General features: G+C 42.9%; 1 protein-coding gene across 10 annotated transcripts in view; it reads left to right on the forward strand.

Moving 5' to 3' along the window:
- Positions 1-15,307, forward strand: part of PKNOX2 (PBX/knotted 1 homeobox 2) — a 90,160-nt gene that overhangs the window by 30,143 nt on the left and 44,710 nt on the right. The window contains exons 1-4 of one of the 10 annotated variants that reach the window (XM_088177814.1): positions 575-719; positions 10,947-11,007; positions 12,370-12,454; positions 15,165-15,282. The exons of 1 other annotated variant lie outside the window; for it this stretch is intronic. The gene's annotated coding sequence lies outside the window, so the exon portion shown is untranslated. Of the gene's footprint in view, positions 1-574; positions 720-10,946; positions 11,012-12,369; positions 12,455-15,164; positions 15,283-15,307 lie in introns of those variants that run through there. 8 more of the 10 variants (XM_088177812.1, XM_088177810.1, XM_088177813.1 and 5 more) reach the window with 8 other exon arrangements.

Raw genomic sequence — 15,307 nt, forward strand, 5'->3', positions numbered from 1 at the left:
CTAAATTAATTCGGAATATGAATTCTGAATATACACATATGTACCATATCCAACCCACTCACTCCTTTTACCTTTCAAAATCAAGTTTACCCTTCCCGGGCTCCCTGGAAAATCACATTTTCAGGCATGTGGCACAAACAGATTCCCCCCAAATCCACCTTTTAGCACCCTCCAACCCCCCATTCCCTGCTGGGACGGGGGTCCAGCCTCTCCCCCTGCCCCTGGCTGCTGCAGTTTCCCGTATTTATTTAAAATCCCAGCCCCAGGAGCGTGGCCAGCGATGGTGTTTGCACAAGCCCACTGGGGGCCAGCGAGGGATTGTGGGGCGATGGGAAAGCTGCTCACAGAGCCTGATTCCTTTTTTTTTTTTTTTTTTTTTTCTTTTTTTCCTCTTTTTCCCAAACTGCACCAACCAGCCTGCTTTTTGCTTGCTTTTTTTTCTTTTTTTTCCCACCTTTCCTCGCTTTTCCTTGCTCTGCCCCCACACCTTTCCCTCGCTTTGTTTTGCTTTCCCTCTGCTTTTTCGCTCCTTTGGCTTTTTCTTTTTTTTTAATATTTATTTATTTTTTTTTTAATGTGGAGGCATGCAAGCAGCCAGGCCTGCTCTCCCAGCTAGGAATTCGAGGTGAAAAAAGCCCTTTTTGGGCCCAGAGCCTTGTTTTCCCCCCCAAATTTTGGGGTTTGGGGGGATATTGCTGCCAAAGGAAGGCGTCACCTGGGTAAGTAAATCCCCGCGGTTCCTTCTCCACCCTACACTAACTAACAACGCCCCAAAACTCCGATTTTTTTTTTTTTTTTTTTCTCAAAACGCAGCAGGATTTTTTTCCCTTGGTCCTCTAGAGAAATGAAATGACACAGCATCCCCCCCCAGTTTTTTGGGAGAAAAGAGAGTGGGAATTGTTATTCGTGGTGCCTCTGGCACCTGAAGTTTTGCAGCTGGGACTGGGGGGAGCCCAAAGCACGAGCCTGAGTTGGGTTTTTGGAGGAAACTGAGCCCTTGTTTCCCTTGGTGGTGCAGCTGGTTGAGCTCTTCCAAAACTCCAAACACTTGGGGTCGTGTTGGAAAAACATCCAACAAACCCAGAGCAGCCCATGGCAAAAGCTCCCAACCCTCAGCACTCCTCTGATGCCGCTGTAAAATCATTTTATTGTTCTTGCCAACAAATCAGTTGCAGTAATTCCGTGTTTTTCTGATGCTGGGAGTGGATTCCCTCCTCCATTTTTCCTTTGGAAACTCAACTTTATTTGGATCTTCCTTTGTGATGAGGAATATTGATGTCCCCTTCTCACTCACCATCCTTTTATTATCACTCAGCTCTCCTTAGCTGACCAATCCCAAATTTTCTCCTTATTAATGAGTAAAATATTATTTATTTTCCTTTGAGTGTTGCTTTTTCCTCTTTGGGCTGAGCAATTTCGCTCAACACCAGCTCCAAAAGTTGCATTAAACTCGTTTGAGGCTCTTGCTGCCATCGAGCAGGGGATTCTCTGCCTGAACATCATTAGCTCTGGGCCTGATTATTATTATTATTATTATTATTATTATTATTATTATTATTATTATTATTATTATTATTATTATTATTATTATTATTATTTTATTTTTATTTTTATTTTTATTTTTATTTTTATTTTTATTTTTATTTATTTATTTATTTATTTATTTATTTATTTGATATTTCTTAACTGATTGCGGTGTATTTTGAGCAAAATAAAATTAATCTCAGGAGGTTTTTTTTTTAAAAAAAAAAAAAAAAAAAAAAAAAAAAAAAAAAGCAGAAATGGATTTTGTATCTGTTGGCCCTGGCTGATCAAATCCTTGCCCTGATTCCAGGAATTATCCATGGGGCAGATTCCAAGGCTGGATGGTGAGAGGTGATTCCACAAGTTGGGACTAATCCTTGTTCTTAATTTAAAAGTCACCTGGATTATTGAATTAGAGGAGGATGTATCTTAATAAATTATAAAATTGTTATTAAATTAGAGAATAATTTCTGTTCAAAATTTAGCTTTGAATTTCAATTTTAAAGTTTATAAATTTATTCCTGGCTTGAGGATACATCCAGCTGCAGGAAAATCTCTGTAAGGATGTTCAACCCTGGCAGAGGTCTTAAAATTTAGTTGTTTTTTTTTTTTTTTTTTTTTTGCTCCAAAACTCTCAAACCCACCAAAACACCGATGCAAAAACAAGGATTTAAGGATCAAAATTAGTGTAAGGTTTAATTCTGGTATTTTCCAACTCCAGAATTTGTGTTCCCATGGCAACTGGTATTTTTATCCTCTTGGTTCAGCGCTTGTGAGATGGATCTGTTGGGAAATATTTTCCCTCCTGGGACCCATGAAGATGTTGGCCTTGGGTCAGAAGAAAAACAGAAATAAATCCCCCACCAGCCAATAAGAAGAATATGCAGGAATTTGAGGTTGTCCCTCTCTCACCAAAGCAGACAAAAACAATTTTGGGGATGTTTCAACCCAACAGTCAATAGGTCCTTGTGCCACTCTCCAAAATGCACCAAAAAAAAACCCCCAAAACTTGGGCTGGAAAAAAAATCTCATTTTCTTTCTCTGTATCGTTGTTAGATTCTCTGCTTTGGGATGATGTTTATGGAATTCCAGGAATTGAAAAAAGTGAGGAAAAATATTGCAAATTTTAAATGCTGTAACATTATCTAGACCCCAAAGAATCTTTTTGTCTGGAAAATTATTTCTATTGAGCTGCTTTTGCTCAGTCAAATCTCCTAAGCACTTTTTACCTGACATTGTTCACTGCCTTGGTGCATGTTGTAACAATTTCTCAAACTTTTCAGATTTGTTATGCATTGTAATTTTATTTTTTTTTTTCCACTGGAGGCAAACTACTTGGTGGAATTCCTCAAAAAACAGTAAAAATGGGGAAAAAAAATTGAGATTTTCTGACTTTTCCATGATTGGACTTGTTGGTAGGAGCTGGGACCTGTGGATTGTGTTGGCAAGATGAGGTGGAGCAGGAGAGAGAAAAATGCAGATTTTAAAGTGGAAAAGACTTCACAACTCTAGGATTTTACTCCTAAACCCTTAAATGGGGGGAATTTCACTGAAAAAACAATTCAAGGGATGTAGTAAAAATCTAAATTGGGTCAAGGTTACTACCCTCTTCCCTTCATATTCAAATCCTAGCTATCAATTCATTTTTAATATTATTTTTTTTCCTGTGACCAGGATGTTTCTAGCACCAACTGGCTCCTCACCATGGGTGAAAACACTGAATTAAGGAGAAATTACAGATTATTGTGCTGTATTTTTTTCTCTTGCCTGACTCAAACAATGCTGTTGGCATAGAAACAGCCTTTTGTGGAAAGGTCACCTGTGAGGAGGGTGGTTGAGGTGTAATTCAAGGAGATTACAGGGGATTAGGCTACACTTAGAAATTTTTTTTTTTTTTTTTATAGACATAGGGTGTGTGCACATCCTACTATCCATATATTCCTGGACACCTGCATAGCTACATATATAGATATTTATATATATATTTTTTAAGGAAATGTGATAAAGGAGCAATATCCAGGATGATTTGTTAAATTAAAAGTCGATGATGAAGGGGATGGTGTTTTTTTTTTTTTTTCCCGATTTTTTTTCTCTATGTGTTTTTTTTTTTTTTTTTCCCCCCCCTCATTTTTTTCCCCCCTCTCCCTGCCACATGTGGTGGGGTGATATCAGAACCCAGTGCTGCTCCTCTGTGTTTTTCTTCTTGGCTTTAATTAAACCTCAGGCAGAGCTGGAAAAATGTGGCGAGACGAGATAATTGCGCTTATTCCCCGCGCGGGGCTGTAGCCTGGGCTTGGGGGAAAAAAAAAAAAAAAAAAAAAAAAAAAAAAAAAAGAGAAAAATAGAAATTTGGAGGAGATGTAAAGGTGATGGAGGGTGGCAGAGCTGTGCTGTTGAGGATGATGGAGCTGTGAGATTTGGACCAAGAAACTGAGAAAAACTCCCCAAAACTACCAGTTTCCATCCCATTTTACCAATGCTGTTTACACCTTGCTCCTGGAACCAGAAAAAGAAACAAAAATTTTTTTTTTTTTTTTTACTGTGACTGCCCTGAATTGCTTTCTTTTTTTTTTTTTTTCCCTTTTTCTTCTATTTGCTTTCTTTTCCTGGTTTTTTTTTTTTTTTCTCCATTTGTTTTTTTGGTAACGCATGGGCAAGGCAGGAATTTAAAAGGTTAGATCAGTGGATAATTGCATTTACATTGGATAAAACCCCCACACCCTGTGCACGTGTTCCCTGCAGCCTGAGTGTGCTAAAATCCAGTTCCATTTCCTCCCCAGTTCCCCCAAACTGGTTGGGGTAAAGTGTCATGAGTGCATAAAATAAAATAAATAAAAATCCCCCCAAAATTAAAATCCCCCCAAAATTCTCCTTTTTTTGCTGAGAAAAATCATCATTTTTTGAGGCTATTTTTCCCCACTATTAAGGAAAATCAGTGGGTTCTGTGTGGTGGAAGGAGCTTCCTGCACCCTGGAAAAAATGGACAAAAAAATAGGGTTCAGAGAGGCTACACTATCAAAAATCTTTCTCTTGCCATCCAGCTCTAACAGATCTCGTGGTAGCAAACATTTGGCTCAGATTGTTTTTGGTGATTACAGCTTGTCAGAAAATATTGTTTGCATCCTCGAGGAAATATTGTATTTTAACTTTGTTTTCATTCCAAGAAGTCAAAATATTGATTTTTTTTTTAATATATATATATATATTTCTATATATAATTTTTTTTTTTTTAATTTCTTTCCATGGTAAAATTCCAAAAGCTTTTTCTGTTTGGACACATGGAAGCAAAAAACTATCGGCACCGTCTGCAGACGTGAAATGTTTTGACATTTTAAAATGTTAGTTTCCAATTGACATTTCAGCATAAAATAGCATTAAAATGGCACCGAGTGAAGCTGTTGATTCAAACCAAAAATTAAATTTCATTGAGGCATTTCAAAACTGAATGTTTTTTCTCCATTCTGAACTAGCACTTTGGGAAAAAAAGGGGCATTTATTGCTGAAGAAATACAATGTTTCTCCCCAGTTTTTGGTATGAAATGATGCTGACCCACTTGGCTGTGGGGTGGTGGTCACTGCCCTGGACCACCCTGAGCTGCCCACTTTAGGTAGGGATGAGACAGCAAAAAAGGGATTTTTCCATTTAAATGCAGTTTTGGATAAATCACCACTTATTCCTTAGCAAAAAAAAAAAAAATCCCCAAATAATTCACACCAACTAAAAAAAAAAAAAAAACAAAAAAACAAAAAAACAAAACAACCCAAAAGTTGCATTTATTCCCACATTGGTTGATGGCCACTGGAGGTGGGGTGTGTGTGTTGAGCAGGGAGCAGCTGTGCAGGAGACCAGCCAGTAAAATCAGAGCTGAAAAGCTGCAGAAACCCCCAAAATCTCTTTTATTTCTCTCAGTCCTTGCAGCTCCCATTTCATGGCAAACCAATGGGGGCAAACCTGGAGCACGGATGAACCAGCCACGGACACAATTCAGTGTCCCAATTTACTCATTAACACATTGATTAATTAATTCTTGCTCCATTTCAATTATTTGTTTGGCAGGTGGTGATTTTGAGCAGGTTTTGGACATCTTGGGGGATGCTTGGGGAAAGCAGATGTTGGGGAGGGGAAGGCAGGGAGGGATTTGCAAGGTGTGGTGATTTTGGTGTTTTCTCTGATGCTGCTGGAAGGGTTGGGGGAAGGTGCTCTCCTTTCTCTCCTGTGTCTTGGAAGGTGGGGAGGAGTCTTAGAGTGAGGGTTTTTATTGGAGAAACAGCATTTCTGAATGCCCAAAAGGAGGTGACCATCAGCATCACTTAGATGTGGGAGTAGTTTTCTTTCTTTTTTTCTTTCTCTTTTTCTTTCTCTTTTTCTTTCTTTTTTCTTTCTCTTTTTCTTTCTTTTTTTCTTTCTTTTTTTTTTTTTTTTTTTGGCCTTTTGGATTTTAATTTCTTGCTGGGTTTGCAGCAGCTGGAGAAGGTGGAAGAAGGTGTTACTCCTTCTCATGGTTCTTCTTTCATCACCCCAACAAAGAAAACCAAATCTCTCCTGTTTTAAGGTTTTGGTTCTCTGGTGGTGCCAGTCAGCATCTCGAGTGGAAATCCTCACTTTTTTTTTTTTTTTCCCTGAGACTTTTTTACCCTCTGACATTTTCTCACAGACTGCTCCTCCTGGAATAGACCTCGCAGCCTCTTTCCACAAGTTAGAACTGAGAAATATTTAATAAAGAGGCGATTTAAGCTTTGGGAAAAATTCCATATGAAAAATTGCCATTTCCACTGGGTCACACAATGGCTCTTTAGAAAGATCTCAAGTTGGACCAGAATTGATGGCCAAGGCTACAACTGCAGAGTGTGCTTTCCACCCAAATTGCCAAACGAGGTTATAATTAGTCTCTGGAGATTTCTTGCAATACCTGAAATCACTTCATAGTAGCATTTGATTTTTATGGCAGTCTTTAGGCAGTTGGCTTGAGTCCTGTTTCTACACAGCATAGTCATCAATGCAGGGCTGGGTCTTCTCTGTAGGATCAACAGTTTACTCATTGCCATTGTGGTCATTAACTCAGGGCTGGGTCTTCTCTGGAGGGTCAATGTCACTCGTTGATGTTGTTTAACAACAGCTCCAAACGTGTCAGTAAATGCTTCAGAGCCACAGTTTCTGGGGGAAGTTGTGCACCCATTTTCAAATTCTTTCCACAGTTCACCCTTTTCTTGCTTGGAATTTGACGAAAAATGAGGAAATTCTCAAATTGCATTGGAAAGAAAGTGTGGCAAAATGATGATCCGGGAATGTCTTAACGTTGAATTCTTGGGCATGAACTTCACGGCTTCTGTTGGTTTTCTTTCAGCATTAATCACCATGAATTGGTGTCAGTGGGGTGGGCTGATACCCTGCCTGATGCTCTTCCACATCCATGCTTGATCTTCAACTGGCAGCTTTCATTTGGATGGGAAACATCCCCCAAACATGCATCTTCCCACGAGAAATCTGATTTCCTGCTGCTGCATTTCTCAGGGAAGACCTTGGATTTTTTTTCCAGTGGCAGTAACACCTTGTCCTGATCTCATGCAGCTCAGATCTATCCCAGCCTTACTGCAGGCTATTAATACTTTATTAACTCCATTTAAACTCTGCCTTAATGCTCCTGGTGTGACAAGTGTCTCTGCGTAGAAATTATTAAGAAAAGACGTTTTTTAATCGAATTATGGAGTGGTGATGGGACAAGTCTGCAACCCACACCATGTCCTGCTTAGCCATGTTCCTGCAAATATTCTGTGTACATTTGCATGCAATATAATATTGGATCTGGGGGGATATGCTCCCAAAATCTCACTGGAAAAAGAAGTGCTTCTCTGGAGGTTGTTTCCAGCTGAGCCAACCCAAAGCCTGGGGTTTTGCATGAGCAACCAAAAGAAGACTGATTTTTGCAGGGGTGAATATTTGAAACTGATTGCTTTAGAGTAACTCTGGTAAGGGGAAGGCCCTGAGTTTTAGGAATCTATTCCCATCACAGGAAGAGTTTTTTTGGCTTGTTCCTACCTGTGAGGAAACTCAAAGTTTGAGGAATGGTGAAAAATTTTGCACTGCTGGAAGATTTATGCCTCAGCTCTGGGAGCTTCCATTTGCTCTTATTGCTGCTCCCCTCATTTGATCTCAGGCACTCCCTTCCTGCCCAAACACAGGAAAATACTTTTAAAATTCATTTTCTGCTCCTCTTTTCACTTTGCTGTGATGGCTTTTTTTTGTCTCTCATTGGTCCCTGCGTATGGAGAGTCAAGCAGGGACATTAATATTGATGCTGACCTCGGTTATTAGGAGCTGCATTTCCGAGTGTGCCAGCAGCATATAAATACTATTACTGGGTAATTAGTGAGCCTCAAGCTGAGGTTGGATTGAGCAGGCTCAGTGTCCTACTTTTGGGATTGGGCTTTGGTTTTTTTTTTGTATTGGGCCGTTGGGGTTTTGCCCCAAGAAGGAGCCGAGAAATGGAAATCCCAGCTCAGGAGCACCTGGATGCTCAATGAAAGAGAAAGAAGCAAAACAGAGAGGAAAAAAATGGAAGAAAATAATATCTCTGAAGGCTTTTCCTTTTTTGAAAACCTCCTGTATTTGAAATACAAAATAATATTTTTTTTTAGTTGTTCCTATCCTTTCTTGCTGGATTTCTTGGTTTGCAATTTCTCTTCCCGTGCCCTGCTTTAATTTTACTCCTCTGGTGCTATAAAAGTTTGGAAAAGCTTCAGTGTTGCCAAAGGGCAAATGCAACCAGGATTCTCTGGTTGGATGCACCTGAAATATGGATCCTTCTTGCATTCCTCACTCTCCAGCCCTTTCTGGATACAGAAAACCCTTTTATTTTATTGTCTCCCCCATTCACTCCTGCCCAGTAACTACAAGAAGGGTTTTTCCATCCAGACAGAGATGGGGAGACATCCCCAGGGTCACCAGATCCTTCCCTTTACCCCATAGTGTGGCTTTGATTGAAACACCCTGTGAATAATTTAGGGGTGTTTTGCATCTTTTATACCTCTGAACTTGCACTAAAAGGGGTTTTGAGTTGCTGCTGCTGGCGAAATAGCGTGTGAAGGTGAGGAGCCCCTCAATTTTGCATGAGCTAAAAGGGCTGTGAATGGGGAGTTGGGCTTTGCCTCTGAAGTCAGGTAGGTTTAACTCATGAATTTCATGAATGAACGTGGGAGGAGAGCAGTGGCTCCCTGCTTTGGGGGGTAAATCACTGCAGCTCCCTGGGCCTGGGGGATCACTGCAGGTCCTGCCCCTCCCTGCACTCAGGGTTGCAACCCTAACTCTTTTCCCATGTTACTGTCCCCCCTTTCTTTTTTAATTGCAGAAAGCTCATGCTTTCCCTCTGCATGGAGATGTTTTGGGTGAAATCATCCCATTTCCACACCTCTTCATTGGCTGAGGATTTAATAGTTCTGCTAGGAGGAGGAGCAGCCTTGTTAGTGCTCCCCAGCAGGAGCACGCCTGTATCCCCCTGCTTTTGGAGGTTCACAGAGCACTTTGATGGCACTGAACTGGAAGAGAGAAGGTTTAAATATCAGAAATGGTTCCCTGTGAGGGTGGGCAGGCCCTGGCACAGGGTGCCCAGAGCAGCTGTGGCTGCCCCTGGATCCCTGGCAGTGCCCAGGGCCAGGCTGGATGGGGTTTGGAGCAGCCTGGGACAGTGGGAGGTGTCTTTGCCAGTCTCAGGGAATTGGAAGAATCTTTAAGATCCCTTCCAACCCAAACCATTCTGGGATTCTGTGATTCTCTGACTTCTTTCAGGGCTCACTGCCTCCCAGGGCTTCGTGAGCATCAACACGTGGGCTTGACAGAGTGCCTGTGTCAAGCTGCTGGAAAAAGATTTTAAATTCTCGAATTATTTCTTTTCCACAAAACAAATGAATCTTCAGAAGGGCTTTCCTCACAGTTGCTAAGCCATTTAATTTATCTGAGTCATTTACAATTTGTGATGGGCCTATTAATAGCCTGATGTGGGGATCAACATCACTTAGATGTGGGAGTAGTTTTCTTTCTTTTTCTTCCTTTTTTTTTTTTTTTTTTTTTCGGCCTTTTGGGTTTTAATTTCTTGCTGGATTTGCCCCCAGAGGCACAGAGCTGTGTTTGGAAAACGTCAGCTCTGTCTCCCCAGCCCCTTTGTCATGCTGGTGCAGCTCGGGCTGAAAGCACAAACCACAGCCCACCCATGGGGACGTGCTGCCCTGCTACTACTTAACTGCTTCAAAGTACCTGTGTGTGATATGAAACATGCCATAAAATCAATATATTCCAGATGTGCCAGCAAATTCCCCCTCCATCCACCTGAAGGCAGTCCACACAGCGAGGTTCCTGGGTCCCTGCTGCCTCACTCACTGCCACAAGGAGCACAGGGCTGGCTCGTTTGGGGCTGCAGTTTGGGGGTGGCTCATTTGGGGTTTCAGTTTGGGGGGGTGGCTCATTTGGGGTTGGAGATGGCTCATTTGGGGTCTCAGTTTGGGGGGTGGCCATTCCCAGAGCCGGGTGATGACTCCAGGCTCTGCTCTGTGCAGTGTGGGGTGAAGACTTCAGTCACTTCAGTCCCAGGGGGTGATTGGCCTCCATGGGGTTGGGGAGATGGGGTTTGCATCCTTAGGTTTGGGGGGGTCTTTGTCCTGGAGGGGATTTGTCTCTCCATTCTTGGGTTGGGGGATCTCCATCCTTGGAGTCTGCAGGATTCTGTGTCCTCAGGGTTGTGAGGGTCCTTGGGTTTTGAGGCTCTACATCATCAGGGTGGGTGGATCCCCATACTCAGGAGTTTTATCCTTGAAGTTTGTGAGTCTCCATCCTTGGTTTTTTGGAGATCTCCATGTGCAGGGTTGGGAGATCCCTTTCCTTATGGTTGGGGGAATTCCCAGCCTTGGGGTTAGGTGGATTCTTCCTTGTGTTTTGTGGAGCTCCATCCCTGAGGCTTGAGCATCTTCACCTTCATAATTGGGAGTGTATCTCCATTTTTGGGATATGGGAATCTTCTTCTTCCTTGGGTTTGGAGGAAAATCTTCATCCTTGGGGCTGGCAGATACACGTGGGGTTGGCACACCTCCATCCTTGAAGGTTCTTCAGGTTTGGGAGATCTCCACCCATGTCTGGCCATGGAGGGAGGATCTTTGTCCCCCACCCTGGATGGAGCCACGACCCACAGCCTCTTCTATTCCACAGCACCCACATTGCCCAGGGACTGGCCTTGGGCAGGCTCCTACCCTTGGCCAGCTGCTGTTTTGGGACCATGGGCACCTCTGTGAGCACAGCAGGTTCCCAACCTGCTCAGCAAATATGACCTGAATTTCTGAAAAAGCTTCAGAGAGAACACGTTGGGGTGGGTGTTTGCTGTTGAGTTGGGTATTTCCAGGGGGCACAGCCAATAATTTCCTTGGTATGCTCTGTGTAGGTCCTGCTTGGCTGGAGGACCATGGAAAAGCTGGAATAACAACCATGTAGAAGGCACTGAAGTAGGTACAAAAGCTACAATTACTATTCATCACTAATACGTTGCATGGCACTAATTAATTTTTAAACAGCCTCGCTGGGGACATCATTGCTAAAACATGATGTTTCCTTCTCTGGAACTGTGACTGGGAACTCCAAACCAAGCAGAAGAAAGTCAGGAAGGATGAGGAACCACAGATCCATGGGGCTGCAGCTGAGCTGCCTGCTCTGCTGGCCACTGAGCCCGGGGGATGCTCTGTTACAGCCTCTGAAGGGATTTTTTTGGGCTGGGGAGTCAAATCCAGCTTCCAGGAGTGCAGAAGTGTTGTCTGAGCTGCGAGCATGCTGGGAGGAAAGGGAAAACTGTTTTTGATTCTGCTCTCACCTGTCTCACTTTACCCCAGCGTGGCTTTCCCTGACTATTTTTAACTGTATTTTATTCCTGGGCTCCCGAGCCTCAAACTGGGGGATTGCAGTCATTGCACTCACTCACATGGAAGTTATTTAATTCAGTCTTTGTGAGTGTTGAGAAAAGACTTTCCTCAACCTTTTCATTGCTGCTGACATCTAGATCAACACCTACATTTATTTATTTGACATTTCCCATTTCCAATTAATCTGTGAAGTATTCATCCTAAAATGGTCCGAGCTGGTAATGCTTTATCTTCCATTTAGTGTTTAATTATTCTTTAATTATTTGGACACTTTTCTCATCACCACTTCAAGTCCACCTATTAATTCCATCCTTTTAAGTTTCATCATCTCCAAAAGAAGGGAAATTCAGCAAGCTCCTGCTAACTTGATTTTGAAAAATTTATCAAGTTCACTAGTTTTACTTCCACCTCTCCGTTTCCTTCTTTATTTTAAAATTAGGAAATGTGGTCTGGGGCGAACCTTTTTTGATGTTCCCTGGGTCTGAGGGTACCAGGATCCGGCTGAGTGTGGAAAATGACAATTGCACCATTGAAATGGTGTTTTTTTTGCTGATGGAGGAAGCCTTTGCTGTGTGCCAGTAGCAGCCCTGGGGTCACAGAGGGCTGGGACTGAGGGGAGCCCCCGGCCCCCCCAGACGGGGCCATTTCTGTTTCCATATGGAAAAGGGATGTGGCATCTGGTTTCACTCCCAGCAGCTGGCAGCTTGAAGCCTGTGTTTTGCATGGTGTGGAGTAAAGAGAAAATAAAGTGTCGAATTGTTTGGCATTATCAAGGATTTCTGCTCCCCAGGACTCCTGCATAAAGAGATGGAAATTTTAGCTGCTGGAGCCAAGAAACACACAGAAGTATATGAATTTATTACATTTTATCTCATTCCCTTGCAAACAGCACTGGAAATGTCAAAAGATCATCTATTGTTTCATCGTTTAGAAAGGATTTTTGTTTTCTAGTTGTAATTTCCTTGATGCCTGGCTGTGGGGAAGGAAGAGAAATTGGAGCAGGAGCTGGCAGGGCTGCAGCAGGTTGAACATGCAGGTTTGTCTGGCCATGGAGCTACATGCATTTAAATTTCTCACAGCCCAGGTTTTTAATTTAACAAATGTAATTAAGGCTGGGGTAGGTACTCGGATTATTCATTTACTCCAGATGGAAAAAATTAAATTGAATGCAAATTCCGTAATCAGACGTGAAGTTGAGGATGTGGGACGTGATGGGGAAGTGTCAGCACATTAATCGGACTGCTTTCCCTAAACAGCACCCAAATCTGAGAGCCAGGGATTATTTGAATAATTGAGGTGGCATTTGATAAGATATCTGATTGCTGATATCTCCTTAAGAAGGAGCCCTAATTGTAATTCTCCATCAAGAAGGATTAATCTGTGCTGCAGAGTGCACTGGGGATCGTGTGGTGTCACTCCCTCCCTGGAGTTTTGGGTTTTTATCAAGGGCTGCCATGCCCAGGGAAGGTGCCAAAGTGATTTATCCTGTCTCCTGTTCCTTTATCCATGTGCCAGGAGGTGGTCAGGTAGCACAGGCTGGCACTGGGGGTCTGGGCATCCCAGCCTGCCCCAGTCCCAGTGCCCCAGGGTCGGGTTTGTGTTTCCCCCATCCTTGGATGCATCATTGCATCTTCATGTCCCTTCTCCGTGTCTTCAGGGACACTTAGACCTTGTTTTCCTTTGGGAAAAGGAGATTAAAATGGAGACAAACTGTCCCAGCTTCAGCAGAAGAACGTGTTGGAGCTCACCCACGATCCCAGACATCTGACAGGCCCCAATCCTGATGCTCCTGGGACACTTCTGAAGGCTGATGGACGTTGGCTCCCAGCTCTTGGCTGGGGTAGAGTCGTGGTTTAGGAGTGCTCCCCTCAATTCTGTGCCTCTGCTGAGACTCTGCAAACCGTGCTGCCACTCACTGCATCCCCTTTCCCCTCCCTCCCCTTCTCCTCCTGGGTTTTTAGAATTAGAATGAAAGGCAAAGATCATCATCAAAAAGATGGGTTGAGATAAGAACAATTTACTGGGAACCGGAACGAGAAAACAAACAGTAAGAGCAGCAATATTAATAACAAAAGGGTACAAAAAAAAAAGTGATTCACATACAAAAATGCTCACCTTAAACTAGAGCTGTTCTGGCTGGGAAGAGAGTCCCTTTCCTGCCCTTCCCCCCAAAAAAGATGTGAAGTGGTATAGAATAACCAGGCAGTGCAGAAATTAACCCTGTCCTGCCTGGAACCACGACAGGTAGCAAGAGGAGTTTCCCCTCAATCTGGCGACAGACACTTGGTCATAATCATAAAAATCTTTCCTTGTGGAGTTTGTTTCTCTGCAAGAATCGTTGGCTCCTCTTAAAACCAGGCATGGAAGGGTGGGGAGAGAGGGCTGGACTTTGAATCCCACACCCTGAGTGAGATTAGAAAGGATTTAAATTGCTGAAATGACAATTTTTTTTTAATGGATATATCCATGTTGAAGATCCAGTGTTGTAAACAAATAATCATCATGGTCTTTCCTTCTCCCTTCCTCTAGCAGCAAATGCAAAAAGGAAAAGAGAAAAAGGTGAAGGAGGGAAAAGGGGTAAAGCTTGAAAGAATTTGCTGGTGTTTTTTTTGTCTTTTTGAGAGCTTGAATATATTGAAACAAAGTGTAAATGGAAATGAATTCCTGTGAGGGTGGTGAGGCCCTGGCACAGGTTACCCCATCCCTGGCAGTGCCCAAGGCCAGGCTGGACAGGGATTTAGAGCAGCCTGGGACAGTGGAAGGTGTCTCTGCCTGTGGCAGGGAGTTGGAACAAGATGAGTTTTAAGGTCCCTTCCAACCCAAACCATTCCTGGATTCCCTGATTCTATGTAATTAAAAAAAAAAAGGGGTGTTGGGGAGAAAATAATCCTTAGCTCTTCTGCAGCCAGGGGTTTGCCCAGCAGTGATGAGAATATATTAGATTTTTCCTGTCTCTAAAGCAAAGTGAAATGCAGATTTTTTCATTTTTTTCCTTTGTCCTACAATCCCACCTCCTCCTGTGGCCATGTCCTGATAGATTGGGTGCACTAAGTGATTTTAGCCAGGCTCTGGCCAATGCATTCACAACCAGCAAGGTGTTACATTCCCTGAAAAACACCCCCCCAAAACCAACCAAAAAAAAAAAAAAAAAAAAAAAAATCCCAACTTAAATCACTTGAGATAAGTTGGGTGTTATCTTAAGGCTGCAAATTGCTTGTTTGCTTCTCCAGCTGGAGCTGTTAATTCAGAACAATTAACACACCGTTTAAAAGCCAGACTAAGCATATGGAGGCAGTCCTTGGGAAAAGAGCTTGTTTGGGATGGAGTGCCTCCCTGTGAGATCAGGATACCTCCAGTTTGTCTTTCCCCTTAGATCCTGGCAGGTGTTTGGGAAAGGACACAAATACCGGGGGGTTCAGCCCCCCCAAAGCCCCTGTTGGGTGCTCGGTGGGGTGATGCTCAAAGCAAGAGCCTGCTGGGTCTCTAGACCCAAAAAGAAATCAAGTGTTGACATTCATTGCCAGGATGAATTTACCACTGAGACAGTGCCTTCACCCTCCTGCTTCCTTCAAATATTTCTTCTTCATGAATCCTAGAGTGAATCCTGAAATAATGTCTGATTTTTTTATTGGCCCCTTTGCAATGCCATGAAACACCTCCCTGGCTCCATCCTTCAGGCTTTTTTTGGCATCATTTTGGACACCCACCATTTATTTTCTCAGGTTCCCTTTTGATTTTTGATGCAGGTGAAGAAACAAAAGCCTAAATGTGGAAAGAAACCCCGAAATACAGCAGTTCAACCTTCTTAAAATACTGATGTGAGCTCAACCTGCCTAAAATATCCCTGGGTCAAGGAGCAAGGAGGTGAGCTCATTGCTTTTCTGCAAGG

This window comes from Sturnus vulgaris, chromosome 23 (genome assembly GCF_052056855.1).
Source record: "Sturnus vulgaris isolate bStuVul1 chromosome 23, bStuVul1.hap1, whole genome shotgun sequence".
Lineage (NCBI taxonomy): Eukaryota > Metazoa > Chordata > Aves > Passeriformes > Sturnidae > Sturnus > Sturnus vulgaris.